Source organism: Dendropsophus ebraccatus, chromosome 8 (genome assembly GCF_027789765.1).
Source record: "Dendropsophus ebraccatus isolate aDenEbr1 chromosome 8, aDenEbr1.pat, whole genome shotgun sequence".
NCBI lineage: Eukaryota > Metazoa > Chordata > Amphibia > Anura > Hylidae > Dendropsophus > Dendropsophus ebraccatus.
The window spans coordinates 7,753,657-7,766,307 of record NC_091461.1 but is presented as its reverse complement, the minus strand read 5'-3'; the positions used below and the strand labels follow the sequence as shown (position 1 = coordinate 7,766,307).

The window sequence follows — 12,651 nt, the reverse complement described above, 5'->3', positions numbered from 1 at the left end:
GGCTCCACAGAATGGTGCATTATACCAGATCCTAAATAAGTGGCAATGGCAAACAACCCCCAGCGTACAAAGTTGCATGAAGGCGCCCACAGATAGCTGGCGTCAGCCCTGTGCACACTCACCCAGTCCGGTGGGCAGGCTGCTTAGCTCCTCGCACAGGTAGTAGTCGTCCGGGTTGATGTAGGGCATGTGCTGGAGCATGCTCTGCTTGGGGATGAGATATAAGACCTCAGCGATCTCGCCGTCCTCTATGATGGACATCCGCTTCACCTTGTTAGTAGGTTTGTTCTTGGAGGGTGGAACCTCCTTGCTGCGCCCAGAAGAACAAAGTCTCCCGAGGGCGTTCAGACTGCGGGGAAATGATGGCATCATGTGGAGGAGAAGCCTGCAGGCCGGTGCCCGGCACCTCACAGGGGTGGCACTATGCAGTGGGCAGCTTCTGGGGACAGCGCCATTCTTCTGGATCTATCTATACATCCACATGACCCTCCGTGCCCGCCACCGGCTCTCTGGAGACTGGCGAGGGACCTGCGGCTGGATCCGGCTTCCTTGGTGAAGGAGATTAAGATGAGATAGAGATTACCAGCAGGAGATTACAGGCCGGGTCACCTGACCCCCCATCCCATAACCCCCGGCGGCGTCACAATGTAGACGGTCCTGCGGCCCTGTCCTGTCCGAGGGGCTTCAGGGCCGAGACCCACGAGATTAGGATCCTGGGAGAATCCGGGTGTAGGTAAAATGAAGTAAGAGGATTAGACCCAAACGTCTTAAGAAAAATTATGATATCCTTGAAGTCGGGGATTTATACACGAGACGGAGACATCTGCGCCGATAATCCGCCACAGAACTCCATCAAATAAAAAGTAATTAGAGGACGTCATTAAGAAAAGTAATCCCTGCCGAGGTGCAAGGGCGCAGATGGAGCAGACTGTGGGGAAGAGGACGGATGGAGCAGACTGTGGGGAAGAGGACGGATGGAGCAGACTGTGGTGAAGAGGACGGACGGATGGAGCAGACTGTGATAAAGAGGAGGACGGATGGAGCAGACTGTGGGGAAAAGGACGGATGGAGCAGACTGTGGGGAAGAGGACGGATGGAGCAGACTGTGGTGAAGAGGACGGACGGATGGAGCAGACTGTGATAAAGAGGACGGATGGAGCAGACTGTGGTGAAGAGGACGGACGGATGGAGCAGACTGATAAAGAGGACGGATGGAGCAGACTGTGGTGAAGAGAACGGACGGATGGAGCAGACTGTGATAAAGAGGACGGATGGAGCAGACTGTAGTGAAGAGGAGGACGGATGGAGCAGACTGTGATAAAGAGGACGGATGGAGCAGACTGTGATAAAGAGGACGGATGGAGCAGACTGTGATAAAGAGGACGGATGGAGCAGACTGTAGTAAAGAGGAGGACGGATGGAGCAGACTGTGATAAAGAGGACGGATGGAGCAGACTGTGGTGAAGAGGAGGACGGATGGAGCAGACTGTGATAAAGAGGAGGACGGGTGGAGCAGACTGTAGTGAAGAGGAGGACGGATGGAGCAGACTGTGGTGAAGAGGAGGACGGCAGGACAGAACGAAGAGCCAGATTGTAGCCACATGGTTTACCTGTATTCAGGCATGAGAGAGATATCACATGCCCAAAGTCTGCTCTACCTGTATATAAGTGCGGGATGGGGGTCCCGTACCAGTATGCAGGGGTGGAATAGGCCTCTTACCATGTTGGCCCACACCAGTAATTGTCCATGCATCACAATCTACACCTGATGGAAGACAGCCTGAAGTATGAAATATATAAGCCACACCCACTTGGCCAAGCCACGCCCACAGTCTGGAAAAGTTCGGTCTGCAATAGGGAAAAGTTGCAGAAGTTCTGTGCAAAATGAGGAAAGCGCAAAGGTGTTCAAATCTGGTATTGGGTTCAATTACCCTTTTGGGTTTCAAATTTTCCCATTTGTTTCTCTGCTTGCTGTCAGTGAGAGGTAAAAATCCAAGTTCTATGGAGCGTGCAGGGAGCCAAGGAGAGAAGAGCTCGGCCGTGCCCTTCCCCTGCTGCTTCTAAACATCCAGACAATGACTGATGATAACATCTTGTCTCTAGGACACAGGAAAAGTTTTTTGGAATGACAATAACACTTTGTATTCCAAGCCTCAATCTAAGGCTGTGTTCACACCTGCAACTGCAATATGGGAGCAGAAAAGATTGGGGAGCAGACTGGAAAGAATACACCACTTTCCAGACAACCTTAGAGCTTTATCCAAATTCAGCAGCCCCCGCTAATCAAATGCCGAACGTTCGGGTTCCGATCGACTCGAACCTGACCCCGGTTCGCTCATCTCTAATAAGTATGTATACCATATTAGGATGGAGTCTCTCATGTTTCGCTCACAGAGCGCTGCTGATACTTGTAGTCCAGCACACATATATGCGTATACAGGTGCTGGGATGAGGATACAGTATTTGGCTGCAGTCAGTGGGTAATATAAGGAGGTGGGGGGATACCCCGAAACTTCCCTATGGGATAATATACTGCAGCTCCCTCTTCTTATGGCCCTGACCCGCCGTCTGCACTGATTTACGGTCGCACATTTGGCCGCCACCTGATCACAGGCGCCCGTGTGACCATGAGGGCAAACTGCAGCAGGGTGGGGCCGAGCGTCGCTGCCATTATTCCAATCAACTCTGCAATGCAGGAGGATGACAGGGAATATTACCACCAGCCATTCATCTCTACCGGGAGCCGCCTTCCTCCAAGACTTATTTAAAGAGCAAGGGCTCACCCAGCTTTCCCGGCCCCTGAAAGTGCAATGATATAGCCATCTGATCTCCAAATAAAGGAGTCTAGAACAGCCTCCGTGTGTACCCAACTTTCCCAGACTCCTGAATGACACATCTGCTATATCCCCCGCTCTCATCACCATATACCTAGGGGATTAGCTGTGCGACTAGATGGCGGATAACCTCATTCACACCTGAAGTGGCGGCCATATTGGACGTCACCCAGCTTTCCCAGAAACAGACGGAGCGAAGAAATGGCTGGAGAACAGACGACTCTGGGGTTTAGAGGGTTTTTTGTTTTTCTAATGTAACATCAGATGCTTGGAGCGTCCAGTGATCATAATACATGACAGGTCAGATGAGAGGAGCCGGGAACCCCCCGGACATCAGAGCTGACAGCAGCCGACAGGCCACTCACTGACTTTCATGTAACTCAAGAAGGATGAAGGGGGGAGGGGAATAATCCAGGAACATGAAGACCCAGAGAAGCCGAAAAGATGCTCAGAATACTCACATCTCATCAGAAAATAATAGAATGTACATTCCACAACAACCAGTAATAGTGTAAGTACAGATGGAGCAGAGCGGAGCGTGTCAGGGGCATAGGGACAGGTGATATCAGTCTGCAGGTGACATCAATTACATTATCTGTACTCAGAGATATCACTGTGTTATCTGTGGTGTTACATAGGACTGCAGGGACAACTACTACATTATCTGTACTCAGAGATATCACTGTTATCTGTGGTGTTACATAGGACTGCAGGTGACATCTACTACATTATCTGTACTCAGAGATATCACTGTGTTATCTGTGGTGTTACATAGGACTGCAGGGACAACTACTACATTATCTGTACTCAGAGATATCACTGTGTTATCTGTGGTGTTACATAGGACTGCAGGTGACATCTACTACATTATCTGTACTCAGAGATATCACTGTGTTATCTGTGGTGTTACATAGGACTGCAGGTCACATCTACTACATTATCTGTACTCAGAGATATCACTGTGTTATCTGTGCTGTTACATAGGACTGCAGGTGACATCAACTACATTATACAGAGATATCACTGTGTTATCTGTGCTGTTACATAGGACTGCAGGTGACTACTACATTATACAGAGATATCACTGTGTTATCTGTGCTGTTACATAGGACTGCAGGTGACATCTACTACATTATCTGTACTCAGAGATATCACTGTGTTATCTGTGCTGTTACATAGGACTGCAGGTGACTACTACATTATACAGAGATATCACTGTGTTATCTGTGCTGTTACATAGGACTGCAGGTGACATCTACTACATTATCTGTACTCAGAGATATCACTGTGTTATCTGTGCTGTTACATAGGACTGCAGGTAACATCTACTACATTATACAGAGTTATCACTGTGTTATCTGTGCTGTTACATAGGACTGCAGGTGACTACTACATTATACAGAGATATCACTGTGTTATCTGTGCTGTTACATAGGACTGCAGGTGACACCTACTACATTATCTGTATTTAGAGATATCCCTGTGTTATCTGTGGTGTTACATAGGACTGCAGGTGACATCTACTACATTATCTTTACTCAGAGAGATATCACTGTGTTATCTATGGTGTTACATAGGACTGCAGGTGACATCTACTACATTATCCGTACTCAGAGATATCACTGTGTTATCTGTGCTGTTACATAGGACTGCAGGTGACATCTACTACATTATCTGTACTCAGAGATATCACTGTGTTATCTGTGCTGTTACATAGGACTGCAGGTGACATCTACTACATTATCTGTACTCAGAGATATCACTGTGTTATCTGTGGTGTTACATAGGACTACAGGTGACTACTACATTATCTGTACTCAGAGAGATATCACTGTGTTATCTGTGTTGTTACATAGGACTGCAGGTGACTACTACATTATCCGTACTCAGAGATATCACTGTGTTATCTGTGCTGTTACATAGGACTGCAGGTCACATCTACAACATTATACAGAGTTATCACTGTGTTAAATGTGCTGTTACATAGGACTGCGGGTGACGTATAATACATTATAGAGAGATATCACTGTGTTATCTGTGCTGTTACATAGGACTGCAGGTGACATCTACTACATTATCTGTACTAAGAGATATCACTGTGTTATCTGTGGTGTTACATAGGACTGCAGGTGACTACTACATTATCTGTACTCAGAGATATCACTGTGTTACCTGTGCTGTTACATAGGACTGCAGGTGACATCTACTACATTATCTGTACTCAGAGAGATATCACTGTGTTATCTGTGGTGTTACATAGGACTGCAGGTGACATCTACTACATTATCTGTACTCATAGAGATATCACTGTGTTATCTGTGGTGTTACATAGGACTGCAGGTGACATCTACTACATTATCTGTACTCAGAGATATCACTGTGTTACCTGTGCTGTTACATAGGACTGCAGGTGACTACTACATTATCTGTACTCAGAGATATCACTGTGTTATCTGTGGTGTTACATAGGACTGCAGGTGACATCTCATCTACTACATTATCTGTACTCAGAGATATCACTGTTACCTGTGCTGTTACATAGGACTGCAGGTGACATCTACTACATTATACAGAGATATCACTGTGTTACCTGTGCTGTTACATAGGACTGCAGGTGACATCTACTACATTATCTGTACCCAGAGATATCACTGTGTTATCTGTGGTGTTACATAGGACTGCAGGTGACACCTACTACAGTATCTGTACTCAGAGATATCACTGTGTTACCTGTGGGGTTACATAGGACTGCAGCTGACATCTACTACATTATCTGTACTCAGAGATATCACTGTGTTATCTGTGGTGTTACATAGGACTGCAGGTGAAACCTACTACATTATCCGTACTCAGATATCACTGTGCTGGTACAGTAACAGTACAAGTAACATTAGGTATAACACAAAACAGCCCCCAAAGTGACGCCATTCAGCTCTGCTACATCTGTATAACCACCAGTTGTGTCTTAGTAAATGTCTTGCTCCATTCTTACCATTCATGTCTATTACTCCCGGCCCCCCATGCTGTGCCCTGTGCCCCTTACCATTCACTCCAAAGCAAGCTGTAATCTTCTGGGCATACTGGCACAGCCCATTGTACTGCTGCCCATCTTCCACCTGGAAGTACTCCGCCATGGGTGGGCACGGCTGGATGCTGCGCTCTCCTTGCACTCACTGGACTCGTCTTCTCTTCTTCTCTCCAGCCTCTGCTTTGGGATCATTAATAATTGACGGATGAAAAATCTGCTGAGTCTTCAACCCTCCGAGGCCACTTAAGGACTGACACTCGATGGAGGTTCAATACCAGCGTCGGGGGTCTCGGGTGCCGCCTGTGGCCCCCTGACTCGTAACCAGGGACTCAGAGCGAGGCGACGTGGGACGTCAGAGCGGCCCAGGGACACAAGTGATTGATCGGGGAGAAGAAGAGGCTCTCAGGCTTTGCTGCGATTCCCAGACGAGCCGCAGCGCAGCCGCCCATGACATCGGGGCTCCTAATGCAAATGGCAAAGCAGACTTAATTACATCACTCGGAGACAGTCAGTAAGTCAAGTGGACGTCTTCAAGGAGGATCTCCGCTTCCTGCCGTAAAACTTCAGGTGGAGATGTGGCTCCTCTCCCTGCGGGAAGGAGGTCTGTGGCCCTCTGAGGCACCGCATTGGGGAGGAGGGAGCAGGGGTGTGCCGTCCCATGGTGCTGGGGTGACCCCGTGACTAAAGGACCACTCCGCGGCTGCTGTAGGATGGCTACTCCCTAAACCAGGGATGGGGAGCCAACAGGTCCCCCAGCTGTTGCAAAACTACAATTCCCCTCAGAGCAGGGATTGGGAAACCTACAGCCAAAGGCTGTCCAGGCATGATGGAAATTGTAGTTTTGCAACAGCTGGGGGTCCGTAGGTTTCCCAATCCCTGCTCCAAACCGACTAGACTCGGCTGACATCAGTGATCAAACGGAGGGATTCTGCTGATCTCTGAAGGGAGTTGTAGTCCTGCCAAGATTCCCAATATTCTTTCAAATAAACTGGTGTCAGAAAGTTATATAGATTTGTAATTTACTTCTATTCAAAAATCTCCAGTCTTCCAGTACTTATCAGCTGCTGTATGTCCTGCAGGAAGTGGTGTATTCTCTCCAGTCTGACATAGTGCTCTCTGCTGCCACCTCTGTCCATGTCAGGAACTGTCCAGAGCAGGAGGGGTTTTCTATGGGGATTTGCTGCTGCTCTGGACAGTTCCTGACATGGACAGAGGTGGCAGCAGAGAGCACTATGTCAGACTGGAGAGAATACACCACTTCCTGCAGGACATCCAGCAGCTGATAAGTACTGGAAGACTGGAAATTTTTAAATAGAAGTAAATTACAAATCTATATAACTTTCTGAAACCAACTATTTTGAAAGTAAAAGATTTCAGCTGGAGTACTCCTTTAAATTCTGTAACTGTAGATTTACCAACCACATCGGCTGGAAGATTGTTCCAAGCATGTACTACTCTTTCAGGAAAGTAATTACAAATTACAAGAATTTTTCCTTTAAACTGTGTCTATAGCGACCAGACTGTCACAGAAGGACTCAGCAGTCCAGATTGACAAACCTAAAGCAGGAGCTGGGCTGCAGTCAAATTAAGTAATCTAGCACAGACTGGTTGCTATGGACTCGCTGCCCAACAACCTCACAAAAAGAATCTAGATATTACAATAGTTGCATAGCAATCAGACTGGCAGACATAACCCAGCACTATCATATCAGACTCGTGCCCAACTTGTGCCATTAAAGTAGAGACCCCCTTTAAAAAGTATTCCCCTCCCCCATGACCCTGTTACCCATCTGTATGACACCTCTATGGGACAGGCTGACCTTCTGGTGGTGAAATAGTCCCTGAATTAATCCTCAGCAAAACCTTGGATCTCAGCTGCACCCAGCACTTCCGGGCAGCGACATTAAAGACTAAAATCTTATTGATCTGCAGCGTCTGGAGATCTGCGCATTACTGGGTGAGGGGAGGGGGGGGGGTCTAAGAATATCTCTGAATGAAAGAATCCGCAATAGCAGAAGACCAGCCTGGCCTCGTGTACATCGCCCCATAATGCCCGGCCTCGTGTACATCGCCCCATAATGCCCGGCCTCGTGTACATCGATCCATAATGCCCGGCCTCGTGTACATCACCCCATAATGCCCGGCCTCGTGTACATCACCCCATAATGCCCGGCCTCGTGTACATCACCCCATAATGCCCGGACTCGTGTACATCACCCCATAATGCCCGGCCTCGTGTACATCACCCCATAATGCCCGGCCTCTTATACATCCCCCCATAATGCCCGGCCTCGTGTACATCACCCCATAATGCCCGGCCTCCTGTACATCGCCCCATAATGCCCGGCCTCTTGTACATCGCCCCATAATGCCCGGCCTCGTGTACATCACCCCATAATGCCCGGACTCGTGTACATCACCCCATAATGCCCGGACTCGTGTACATCACCCCATAATGCCCGGCCTCGTGTACATCACCCCATAATGCCCGGCCTCGTGTACATCACCCCATAATGCCCGGCCTCGTGTACATCGCCCCATAATGCCCGGCCTCGTGTACATCACCCCATAATGCCCGGCCTCGTGTACATCACCCCATAATGCCCGGCCTCGTGTACATCGCCCCATAATGTCCGGCCTCGTGTACATCGCCCCATAATGCCCGGCCTCGTGTACATCACCCCATAATGCCCGGTCTCGTGTACATTGCTCCATAATGCCCGGCCTCATGTACATTGCCCTATAATGCCCGGACTCTTGTACATCACCCCATAATGCCCGGCCTCCTGTACATCGCCCCATAATGCCCGGCCTCGTGTTCATCACCCCATAATGCCCGGCCTCGTGTACATCGCCCCATAATGCCCGGCCTCGTGTACATCACCCCATAATGCCCGGCCTCGTGTACATCACCCCATAATGCCCGGCCTCGTGTACATCACCCCATAATGCCCGGCCTCGTGTACATCGCCCCATAATGTCCGGCCTCGTGTACATCGCCCCATAATGCCCGGCCTCCTGTACATCGCCCCATAATGCCCGGCCTCCTGTACATCACCCCATAATGCCCGGCCTCGTGTACATCGGCCCATAATGCCCGGCCTCCTGTACATCACCCCATAATGCCCGGCCTCGTGTACATCGGCCCATAATGCCCGGCCTCGTGTACATCACCCCATAATGCCCGGCCTCGTGTACATCACCCCATAATGCCCGGCCTCGTGTACATCGCCCCATAATGTCCGGCCTCGTGTACATCGCCCCATAATGCCCGGCCTCCTGTACATCGCCCCATAATGCCCGGCCTCCTGTACATCGCCCCATAATGCCCGGCCTCGTGTACATCGGCCCATAATGCCTGGCCTCGTGTACATCGCCCCATAATGCCTGGCCTCATGTACATCACCCCATAATGCCCGGCCTCGTGTACATCGCCCCATAATGTCCGGCCTCGTGTACATCGCCCCATAATGCCCGGCCTCGTGTACATCGCCCCATAATGCCCGGCCTCGTGTACATGACCCCATAATGCCCGGCCTCGTGTACATGACCCCATAATGCCCGGCCTCGTGTACATCACCCCATAATGCCCGGCCTCGTGTACATCACCCCATAATGCCCGGCCTCGTGTACATCGCCCCATAATGCCCGGCCTCGTGTACATCGCCCCATAATGCCTGGCCTCGTGTTCATCGCCCCATAATGCCCGGCCTCGTGTACATCGCCTCATAATGCCCGGCCTCTTGTACATCATCCCATAATGCCCGGCTTCTTGTACATCGCCCCATAATGCCCGGCCTCGTGTACATCACCCCATAATGCCCGGTCTTGTGTTTATCGCCCTATAATGGGAAGAGCTGAAACTTTAGACCTTGTGCTTTAATTTTCCAGCGTTTCCAAGATCTGTGTTTTATATCCAAATATTCTACAGCTGTTTCAAGTCTAGACAATGCTCTGTGAGCTCTACAGCCTGGACTCCAGACTGATACATTGTACATAGCTAGTCCTGCTCTCAGCTGTATCCAGCATAGACAATGCTCTGTGAGCTCCAGACTGATACATTGTACATAGCTAGTCCTGCTCTCTGCTGTATCCAGTGTAGACAATGCTCTGTGAGCTCCAGACTGATACATTGTACATAGCTAGTCCTGCTCCCAGCTGTATCCAGTGTAGACAATGCTCTGTGAGCTCCAGACTGATACATGGTACAAAGCTAGTCCTGCTCTCAGCTGTATCCAGTGTAGACAATGCTCTGTGAGCTCCAGACTGATACATTGTACATAGCTAGTCCTGCTCTCAGCTGTATCCAGTGTAGACAATGCTCTGTGAGCTCCAGACTGATACATTGTACATAGCTAGTCCTGCTCTCAGCTGTATACAGTGTAGACAATGCTCTGTGAGCTCTAGACTGATACATTGTACATAGCTAGTCCTGCTCCCAGCTGAGAAGTGATACAAGTGTATCCAGTGTAGACAATGCTCTGTGAGCTACACTCATGTCAAGCACCATTCCCTCCAGGGCTGTATTAACAGCTGCTGCTGCCCTAGGCACTAAACCTGAAGACGCCCCATCTTCACGAACCTATTGGCGATACCAGACGTGACCAATACCACCATACCCCCTACCTCCCTGGAACAGACACCAGATTTACTGGCAAGTGTGAACGGGAGGAGGGAAACTAAAAAAATAAAAACAAAAAAATTAGTTTTTTCTGTCCCCCTGCTCCCTGGTGCTGCCCCCCTGCAAGGTGCTGCCCTAGGCACTGGACCACGGGTGCCTAGTGGTAAATACGGCCCTGATTCCCTCACTTCTCCTAACGGTTTGGTACACTGTATGGCTGCGGGTATGACGTATTAGTCTGGAGGTCAGACCTATACAACTGTCAATAATCAGGGGGCGACACTGAGCACAGGAGGAAGCTCTCCCAGTGGAATTTGCTGTCTGTCCTTCATGCTGGGAGGGACACACACAATATAAATCAATAAGCTTAGTAAATTTCATGTGCAGCAGATGTGACTCTCATAGTGACTGCTGATCTCCCATCATCTATCCATAGTGACTGCTGATCTCCCATCATCTATCCATAGTGACTGCTGATCTCCCATCATCTATCCATAGTGACTGCTGATCTCCCATCATCTATCCATATTAATTGCTGATCTCCCATCATCTATCCATAGTGGCTGCTGATCTCCCATCATCTATCCATAGTGGCTGCTGATCTCCCATCATCTATCCATAGTGACTGCTGATCTCCCATCATCTATCCATAGTGGCTGCTGATCTCCCATCATCTATCCATAGTGACTGCTGATCTCCCATCATCTATCCATAGTGGCTGCTGATCTCCCATCATCTATCCATAGTGGCTGCTGATCTCCCATCATCTATCCATAGTGACTGCTGATCTCCCATCATCCATAGTTACTGCTCATCTCCCATCATCTATCCACAGTGATTGCTGATCTCCCATCATAAATCCTTCCATAGTGACTGCTGATCTGCCATCATACATCCATCTCCATGCTGATCTGCCATCATACATCCATCTCCATGCTGATCTGCCATCATACATCAATCTCCATGCTGATATGCCATCATACATCCATCTCCATGCTGATCTGCCATCATACATCCATCTCCATGCTGATCTGCCATCATACATCCATCTCCATGCTGATCTGCCATCATACATCCATCTCCATGCTGATCTGCCATCATACATCCATCTCCATGCTGATCTGCCATCATACATCCATCTCCATGCTGATCTGCCATCATACATCCATCTCCATGCTGATCTACTACCATCATACATCCATCTCCATGCTGATCTGCCATCATACATCCATCTCCATGCTGATCTGCCATCATACATCCATCTCCATGCTGATCTGCCATCATATATCCATCTCTATGCTGATCTGCCATCATACATCCATCTCCATGCTGATCTGCCATCATACATCCATCTCCATGCTGATCTGCCATCATACATCCATCTCCATGCTGATCTACTACCATCATACATCCATCTCCATGCTGATCTGCCATCATACATCCATCTCCATGCTGATCTGCCATCATACATCCATCTCCATGCTGATCTGCCATCATATATCCATCTCTATGCTGATCTGCCATCATACATCCATCTCCATGCTGATCTGCCATCATACATCCATCTCCATGCTGATCTGCTATCATCAGGGCCGGCGTTAGGGGGGGGCAAACAAGGCAGTTGCCCAGGGCCCCCATCCCCCAGGGGGCCCCCTGCAGCTGCCGTGATTCCTGGGTGTCAGATTCAGGAATACACGGCAGCAGCCTGCACCAGGGCAGAGGGAGCTCTGCTCTAAGCACAGGCTGACAGAGCGGCTGCTGGAGCCGACACCCCCCTCCCCCGCCTCCTTCCCTGAGGTCCCCTGCACTGAGGAGCTGCTGCTGCTGGAGCCCACACTCCCCCTTCCCTGAGGTTCCTTACACTGAGGGTCCTGTCCTGTCCTGTTGCTGGAGCCGACACCTCCCCTCCCCCCCTTCTCCTTCCCAAGGTCCCGTACACACCAGGCTTCCTGTCCTGCTGCTGCAGCTGGTGTAATGTTACACTGCTGGCAGTCGGGACAACAGGAAAGAGGAGGAAGAAACCAGCAGCAGCAGCATGAGGCTCCCAGTCCGGCCCTGTCATCAGCTGCTGAATTATTAACTACCAACTACTAATGTAAGTATATGTGTATATAGTGTATATAGTGTATGGGTGTACTGCTATATAATGTGTATGGGGGGTTGTACTG

General features: G+C 49.4%; 1 protein-coding gene across 5 annotated transcripts in view; it reads right to left on the bottom strand.

Moving 5' to 3' along the window:
- ABLIM1 (actin binding LIM protein 1) overlaps positions 1-12,651 on the bottom strand; it is a 179,601-nt gene that overhangs the window by 129,051 nt on the left and 37,899 nt on the right. For 4 of the 5 annotated variants that reach the window (XM_069979722.1, XM_069979729.1, XM_069979724.1 and 1 more), the window contains exon 1: positions 5,878-5,897. The exons of the other annotated variant lie outside the window; for it this stretch is intronic. The gene's annotated coding sequence lies outside the window, so the exon portion shown is untranslated. Of the gene's footprint in view, positions 1-5,877; positions 5,898-12,651 lie in introns of those variants that run through there. 5 annotated transcript variants of the gene reach the window in all.